The sequence below is a fragment of the Strongylocentrotus purpuratus genome, unplaced genomic scaffold (assembly GCF_000002235.5).
Source record: "Strongylocentrotus purpuratus isolate Spur 01 unplaced genomic scaffold, Spur_5.0 spur5_scaffold_1, whole genome shotgun sequence".
NCBI lineage: Eukaryota > Metazoa > Echinodermata > Echinoidea > Camarodonta > Strongylocentrotidae > Strongylocentrotus > Strongylocentrotus purpuratus.
The window spans coordinates 42891871-42900584 of record NW_022145594.1 but is presented as its reverse complement, the minus strand read 5'-3'; positions in this window follow the sequence as shown (position 1 = coordinate 42900584).

Sequence of the window (8714 nt, the reverse complement as noted above, 5' to 3'; positions counted from 1 at the left end):
GAAATAAATGCGTTTTACCATGATTTTGCTAGATACGGGAGCATCAAAAGGATACCTGCAGGGCAATCTGCATCTCCGGGACCAGACAGTGAAGAAGAGCAGCTCAGGAGACAAAAATCGTTCAAAATCTGCATCTTTCTCTTCATCCTCGTTCTGATAGCAGTGATTATAGGTCTTGTTGCATTCTACATCGGTAAGCTAAACAACTCTCAGATATTTTTGTTTTGTTTGGGGGGGGGGTGGCACAACCTGTCAATTTCCCTCTGAAATCCAGGCGCAAAGCTTCATTAAACAATATGACAATAATAATGTTGGTTATAATGATACTAATATTGATTACATATTGATAATAATCAAAATAGAAATAACAGAAATGATAATGAAAATAGCAATGACAATGATAATAATAATAATAATAATAATAATAATAATAATAATAATAATAATAATAACAATGTGGTTGATTATGATGATGATTTGAATAAGAAGAAGAATACAAAAAAAATGATTATGAAATTGATTATAATAATGAGAAGAAGAAGATAAAGGATTATAATAATAATTATAACCACAATAATAGTGTATCTGTAAAAAGGCTTGGAGAGATTGTCAATTTATTTAAGCATTATATAAATGCATTATTTATTATTTTGTTAATATGCCTTGTTTACCAATGTTCATGAAACTACTTCATTTTCCCTCTTTTTTTTCTTTTTGAGATGGTGTTATTAACTTTATTTTCATTAGTTATTCTTGTTTGTTAGGGGCATATCAGCAAATTTGTAGTATTTCTTGTCTCCTCTTGCCAACAAATCATGGCTTCGCCGCTTAATTAAACAATTGAATACATTCGATATGTAGCTTTTGTACAATGTACAGCTTTCATCTAAATTGTAGATAATTTCATAAAATTATATATTTCATGATTATGAAGCGTGTATTTCTATATGTGTGCTGTAAGAAGAGGGGGGTGTCGAAGAAAAAAATGTGAGGGTCTAGTTTGGTTGTTAACCTTTATCTATTTGTTGGAAAATTTAACAGTTGCGTAAAGTTGGTGATTCAATTTACAGAAACATGAATAATTACCTCCCAAAAGAAATCACTACTTTATAAATCAATCTGAAATTCAATCATTTGATGTGCGATAGTTTACTATAAACAAGTTTAAACTTGTTAAAAATTATGAAGAAACTAGTGTAAATAAAACCACAAGGGGGGGGGGGGGGGGGGGGGGGGGGGTAAGAGGACACTTTTTTTTTTTTTTTTTTTTTTTTGGGGGGGGGGGGGTCTCGAAATTTGAAAAATTGACATTTTGCTCCGTTGGGGGGGGGGGTAAGGTAACCTATTTTAGGTCAGCCATGGGAATTTTTTTTTTTTTTTAATAAAAAAAAAAAAAAAAAATCCAAAGGGGGGGGGGGGGGTGGGGGGGGGGGGTTTTTTTTTTTTTTTTTTTTTTTTTTTTTTTTTTTGGGGGGGGGGGGGGGTTACACACATAAAAATACCAAAGGGGGGGGGGTTAACCCCCTGCCCCCCCCCCCCCCCCCCCCTGTGTACGCGCCTGTTGTGGTCAATATTTACAGTGAGATTGGCGGCCGCTACAGTTTCAAGCACAACGACTACAGGTATCGTAAACATGTGTTTCTATCGTTGACAAAGGGAAAGAAACTGATTATGATCGTATTTACAATAATATATATTTTTGAGAGTTGAGATACACCAATAACACAAATCTTTTACAAGCAAGTGGTCTGGATTCCTGTGACTCCCCCACCGTCGATATGCCCCCGGAGAAAAGGAAATAATAAGAAGGGCAAAAGAAGAGGGAAAGTAAAAGAAAGGATTAAGATAAAAACAAGAAGAAGAAAAAAGAAAAAGAAGAAGAAGACGAAGAAAAAGAAGAAGAAGACGAAAAAAGACGAAGAAGATGAAGAAGAAGATTAAAAGTAAAAAGTGTGTTCTTCTTGACGCGCAATTTACATTACTAATCAATGTTTTATTATTATTATTATTATTTTATTTGGCAAATCAAGTCACATAATACAACAATATAACAAACATGAATTGAGATTAAAAAATCAATAGAAAGCATATATAAATATTGCAATAGCAGGTGCCCGGGTATGGAAAAAGTTAACCAAATAACTGTGATCCGCAGACCTTCCTCCCCACACCCGACTAGATGCACCTGATATTGGTTAAAATAAAGCTTTGAAAAGAAAAAATAGATGAGAAGAAAATGGAGGAAAAAGGGAGAAAAAAGAAGGAAAAAGAAAAAGAAAAAAAAGAAAAGAAAGAGAAAAAAAAAAGAAAAAAAAGAAAAAAAATAAAGAAAAAAAACAACATTGCATGACAATTTTTTTTAAATTGTGATTCATGACAGGTATAGTAACATAGTATTACTGTTAATCATTAACACCATAATGACTGTGGAACATCACGTGTTCATATTACGTAGCAGGTACTGAGGTAACAGAACGCCCTCTTCCGATCCAGATTGGTAAGTTTGAACTTTGAAAAAACGTCCTTTCATTAAATTTCATTTTATTTCCACGACGCATAAATTCATATGTAAACTTAATTGTTTTAATTTTATCCTTTTTTTGCTCGATTCAAATATTTCGATGAAGCAATAAAAATACAAAATAACGAGTTAGAAAAGAATAAATAAAATATCATGAAATAATAATTTTTGCTCCTTTCCAACGAAATCATAAACATGATAACTAAATTGGTAAAAATTACTTCATATGATTTAATAAATGTAAAAAAAATCGTAGTAAAACTTCTGCTAATCTGGAATAGGACATGAGATAAAAATGACTTTGTGTGATTTAACAAATGTAACAAAATTCTTTGATACAAATTTGATTTAATAAACGTAACAAAATTCTGTGATACAAAATGTACCAAACTATGGTAAACAAGGCACGGTCTATTTTAATATATAATTTTTATAAATTTTGTCAAAAACCCAGAGTGAAATTAATAGTAATAGTGGATTTTACCAATCTCTATGAAATGTAACGGGACGTAGACGTAGAGGGGGCTTGTTAGTGTGCTTTCCAGGGGGGTTCAACTCCGCTTCTGCATCCGTCTAGCCATGGGGAAATTTTGGAGGGTCAAAAGTGCACACTGCTTCCACTTATCGTGTATTAGCCTATGAAGACGACAAATTTTTAGTGCACCAGCGAAATGGGGATTTTGGACTGCGCGCAGCGCGCAAAATATTTAAATTAAAATTTGGAATATTCATGAGCTCTTTTCCACTTATTAGCATATTATCGCAATAAAAAAAGACAATGCGCATGCGTTACTATATCGACAGAATCCTTAATTGGGCCGATAAATGTAGAACAAAGGTCAGAGTTGGGGAGGTGTGTGTGTTGGGGGGGGGGGGGAGGGGGTAATAAACTTTCAAATGGTTGACTTAGTTGGGGCCACAAACTTCACTGTCACCAGGATGGAAAGTACATTTTTAAAAATTCAGTTCAGTTAAAAGGCAAAAATAATGACCCCATTTCACTGTGGTACCTCAATTCATTTTTTACCTCTTTTTGTTTTGTTCGTTTATTAACTTAAATATTTTTTTAATCAGAAAAATTGCACTGATCATTTAGCCCACTCAACAAGTCATATATTCATATTTTTAGTGTCCAAATAATGAATCATTCTCACCTCGACTTCAATGATCTTCATATTGTGCCACATCCCAATGAAATTTCTATTTTGTCTCGTTCTTTTCATTCTTGCATTCGTCGCCACTGATTTTTTTAAATTTGCCCCCCCCCCCCATCAGTAACATTTTCAATACAGGGACCCCTTCCAATATTGACATTTCCATAGGCTCTATTACCCTCCCTCCCCCATCCACACCCAATTACCTATGCTTTCATCATTTTGGCATTGACTTATTCTTATTTAACCCCCCCCCCCATCTTTATTGTAAACCATTTTTTATACTATATTTATACATTAGTCTTGCCCACTCTCTTGTTACATTTCCGCTTTCTCTCTCATTAGGAAAGATGGTTAAATCTATCTCGCTGATGCCAGATATAAACAAACATCAAAAGGTCGAACACCATACTCAATTCTACACAAGACTGCATCAGCCCCCATCTCACCTCAGTCATACAGCATTATCATTACAGAGTGCCTACATCATCATAATCACCAGCATCATCACATATATTTCACAAAATAAGAAAATGAAAAGAACAGAATTAAGCAGTATTAACTAATTTATTCATATTTATGAACTCATGTATCAACATATTTTGTTTCTATAAAGATCTTTTTAAATCCAACATGACATCAACAAAAGGATGACAAAAGGATGGGGGAGGGGGGGGGGTGCTGTCTCTTGAATTCAAATTTTTCAGTAAACTGTAAAAGTTTACTGTAGATTTTGAGGAAAAAAAAATCAATAATATCAACATGCTACTTTATTATGTAAAGCACAGGTATATTCTGAGTTTTATGAGTACTTTATCTTACATTGGACATTATTGTTGTTTTTACTACTACCTGTATTATCATTATTATTACTGCTATTATCGTGACCATTGTCATTATTGTTACTCTTTGTACTATTGTTATTATTATTAATGTTATTAATTATATTACTACAGTATTTCTATTGAACTACATCATTTTATTCCCCCCCCCTTCAATTTACTATCCAGTTCAGCATCCCTAATATATTTGTCAGAACTTGACTTAAGATTAAATATTAAAAAAACTATGTGACATGTACACGATTTAAAAGAACAAATGATTACTTTCATGATCCTCGATATATCTTCTTCTTCTTCTGTTAACCTGTTGACTACTGAATTATCTAATTCCCATAGACTTAACACAGGGACCACCAGGTTCCAGTAAGCAATGGGTTAATCTTCAAAGGCGTTGTAGCCTATCACGAAGATGAATTAATACTAAACATTCCAAGTGGTGTGAGGAAGATAGATTGTTTCTAAGTGGGATAAGGAGAGTAGATGCCTCAGAAGTAGTCCCTGGCAGTTCTCTGGACTATCAGCATGCACTATATTGCTGGAAGTAAGTTCCATTAACTTTGGGACAGAGTGTTGGGCAAATACAAACTTGTCTATGTTGCTTCTGGCTTGGTGCAACTGGAGGGTCATATGTCATGGTACTTCCTGCTCGTGATTTGTTAAAGCCCGTCTGTACTAGTTTGGTCAGGGGGATTAGACCATCCTGCAAGGTCACTTACAGGTGGTTATCTCATCAAATCAGCTCTCAATATAAGAAAAAGAGGATCATGGGGGACCAACAGGCACCGATTAGGCATTGTTTGCTATATAGAGGGCGCAAGTAGCTATAAGTAGTGCAGTGGGAATATTTTCAAGGGAGAGCGGGGAGACCATGACTATCTTGTGCACCATTCCCAGTCTTCTTGCAGAGTGCTTTGTAGTTGTAGATATAGTAGGCAACTAAAGGTGCTGATCATCTCAGTCAAACTGCTGGTTCACTTGTGGTCCCCATTGTGAAGTAGCGTCCTGGACATCTGAGATGTTGTAGGGATCCCAGACACCGGAACAGTTCTCAAGATGAGGGTGGACAAGGGACTTGTACAAAAGAAGCCTGGGTATCAAACCTTCTGCAAGGGACAACCTGCATAATAAAATAAAAAGAGAGGAGAAATCAAATAAGATTAAAACTGCTGCATTATATTGGATTTTCAAAAATAGATCTAGTACCTCCCCACTTTTTTTAGGTCTTGCATTTTAATTTATTAAAAAATGATACACTTATGTCTATCTGATAGGGCCTTTTTTGAAAAGAAGAGCAAAGGTTTAGATGTATTTCCAATTATTTTAAAAGTAATTTCCAATTTATTTTTAGTTATTATTTGCTAGACTTTTGTGAACAAAAGTTTGTTAGATATAATGTAATATTTAGGAAAAAATGTCTTTGGGTACGTCTTTTAAAGCTTATCTGCCATAGTTTACAGGAGGGATTAGAGCGCTCTGCAAGGTCACTGGACAGGTGGTTATCTCATCAACTCAGCTCTCAGTTAACATAAGAAAAAGAGGATCATGGGGGACCAATGGTCACCGATTAGGCATTGGTTGTTATATAGAGGGCGCAAGTAGCTACAAGTAGTGCAGTGGGCCTTTAATATGCTGAGAGAATAAACTGTAGCAACATCATAGTTTGTCACCTAAATAAAAAGCTAGAGAATAAATGAGAATACTAGATATAATGCAATTCCCCAAATCTTTGTATATAGTCCAAGTCGAGTGCGGTGTTCGCATGGGCTTAGATTATACAGCCTGAATATTTTCGAACTTCATGCAAACATACCTTGCCAGAGTTCAACTTAGGTGTCCTGTTCCTGATTAGATAACATTTGATGATCAGGTCCTGGTGTGCTTTGTTGCACTTGTGTGATCATTATCTGCTTCTTTGTTCCATAGGATCTACAATTTAAAGAAAACATAAACTTAGTAAGGTTCCTGCTAATATCAAATGCATGCATTAGTTATCAATTTATAACTTTGTTCATGTCCTTTAATAGAGAAAGAAATATCCATATCATATGTAGGGTTGGATCCAGAATTCTCACCAACATAAAACTAAAAGGGGTGGCATAAAATCCTGAAAATAAACTAATTATTTCAAACAAGGCACAATGACATAACTAAGAGCAAAATCAGGGAAAGTGGGAGGGGGAAGGGGGGGGGGGAGGAGACACCTTTTTTGTTTGTTTTTGTTGTTGATGGTAGATCTATCCTAGTAGTATATCTACATTCAAACTAAGCTGAATCTGGAGCTGGATCACAATAATGACACATGTGCACGACTAGTCTAGTCTAGTGGAGCAAAAACGAGACTAGACCCATGGCTATGGAATTCTTTGCTATGGCATAACACAAGCTTTAGATCTAGATATAATTGCCTAGAGTCTATTTTTAATATTATTAGTAGGTGGCTCTAGACCTAGATCTAGACCCGTCCCTATGCCACATCTGAAAAAGGGGGCACAGAATGATTGTGCACACCCCCCCCCCCCCCCCCCCCCCCCCCCCTCTCCATAACTTCCACATTATTTATTTGATCCACTAGGTCTACACCAGGCATTTATTTAGTCTTTCTTTATTAGAATGCATTATGCCTAGAATCTAGCCCTAGATCTAGGCCTATACTAGATGCGGGGTTAAATGCTGTTTATATTTAAGTGCTAGATCTAGATCTAGACTAGACCTAGATCTAGGCCTAGGGTCTAGCCCTAGGCTCTGCTTGGGCTCTGCTTATCCCGAATGTTTCTGTCTCTTTCGTCCGTTAGCCTCTGATTTGGGTAGGGTCGGCTGAAGAGAGGAGCCGACCCTACCCAAATCAGAGGCTAACGAACAAAAGAGACAGAAAATTCAGGCCAGACTATGCTATGAATACTAGCCTAGCCCTAGTAGGCTTTACAGTAACACACTGTAAGTTATAGCCGCGCCAGCTCAGGAAACGCAGTCGCTTCTTGGTGGAGTGTTACAGCCGGCTAGAACCGGCGGATTGAAGATCATAAACCGCTCGACGAGATCTCATCGGCTTGGACTAGCACTGAGCCATTTGCGCAGTCTCAACAGGTCCACATCTACGACCGATTACTATCGGTAATCAAGCTATGAACTGAACTTAAAATTATGAGATGTGCTCTAATGAAATAACCTACGGTAAAATCCTGATTGTTTCTAAAAAATATTACCGTCGATGACTTAAATTAGAGTTCATTCAATTAGTTAATATTCTTTGGTCAGAAGAAAGAAAAGAGGATGGGGTAGGGGGTTAACCGGGTAATACGTTGTGACAATGCGGAGAGCCGCTCACTGCAATGACGAACACATCACAATCATTTCAGAGACCTTCACACAAAATGGATCTTTACTTACTTTTCTTGATATCATAGGGTATCACTTCGATGTCAATGTTCGCCTGAAGATTTTCTGCTTCACTGAGATGTACTTGACAAACTTCTATTATAATAGAAATTCACTTAAAAGAAAAATGTTTCATTGTTCGTAATTGAATAACTTGAAAGTTGCAGTTCATACAACCGCCATTTTCGTGCTCAAATCGTAGGGAATTCTGGGAATGAAAAAAATGTTTTATGCATGACCTAATACATAAAACATTTTGTCGATGGCCAATCAACAAACAGTAGTTGGCGTATTTTTTACGCCATTGCTCATGAATATTCATTGACCCTCCAAAACCGTCGTTCAAATCGGACAAAACCCCCATAATGCATCCAATGCAAAACCTATGAAATGTCAAAGGTCATGATTTTAGTTGGCCCTCTAGTCCTCCTACGGAGGACATACTGTGTATGATCGAATCTCTTTGGTGCTTTCAGATTTCTTTGAGAGGTACAAACAGAAAGAAAGGGGGGATACTTTGGGGACCCTGTCTATTTGTTCATTATAAAAGGTAATAGGAAATGGCAATTCACTCAGTCTCCAGCGATTTGACTGGCATAGGAAAAGACGTAAAAATAGAGGGAACTATTTCATATTTGTTCCCCGTTCTGTTCAACCAATTTAAATTTGGAATTAGGTCTCCGTAGCATAGGCCCATATTGATTGATTGATTGAACGTTTTAATATCATTTCATCGCACCCATTGCTTGAATTCAGAACGATTTTCAATAGAAGCATCTTCATCATCGTCATCGATATACGGGAGTAACGTAGTCCTAGGTC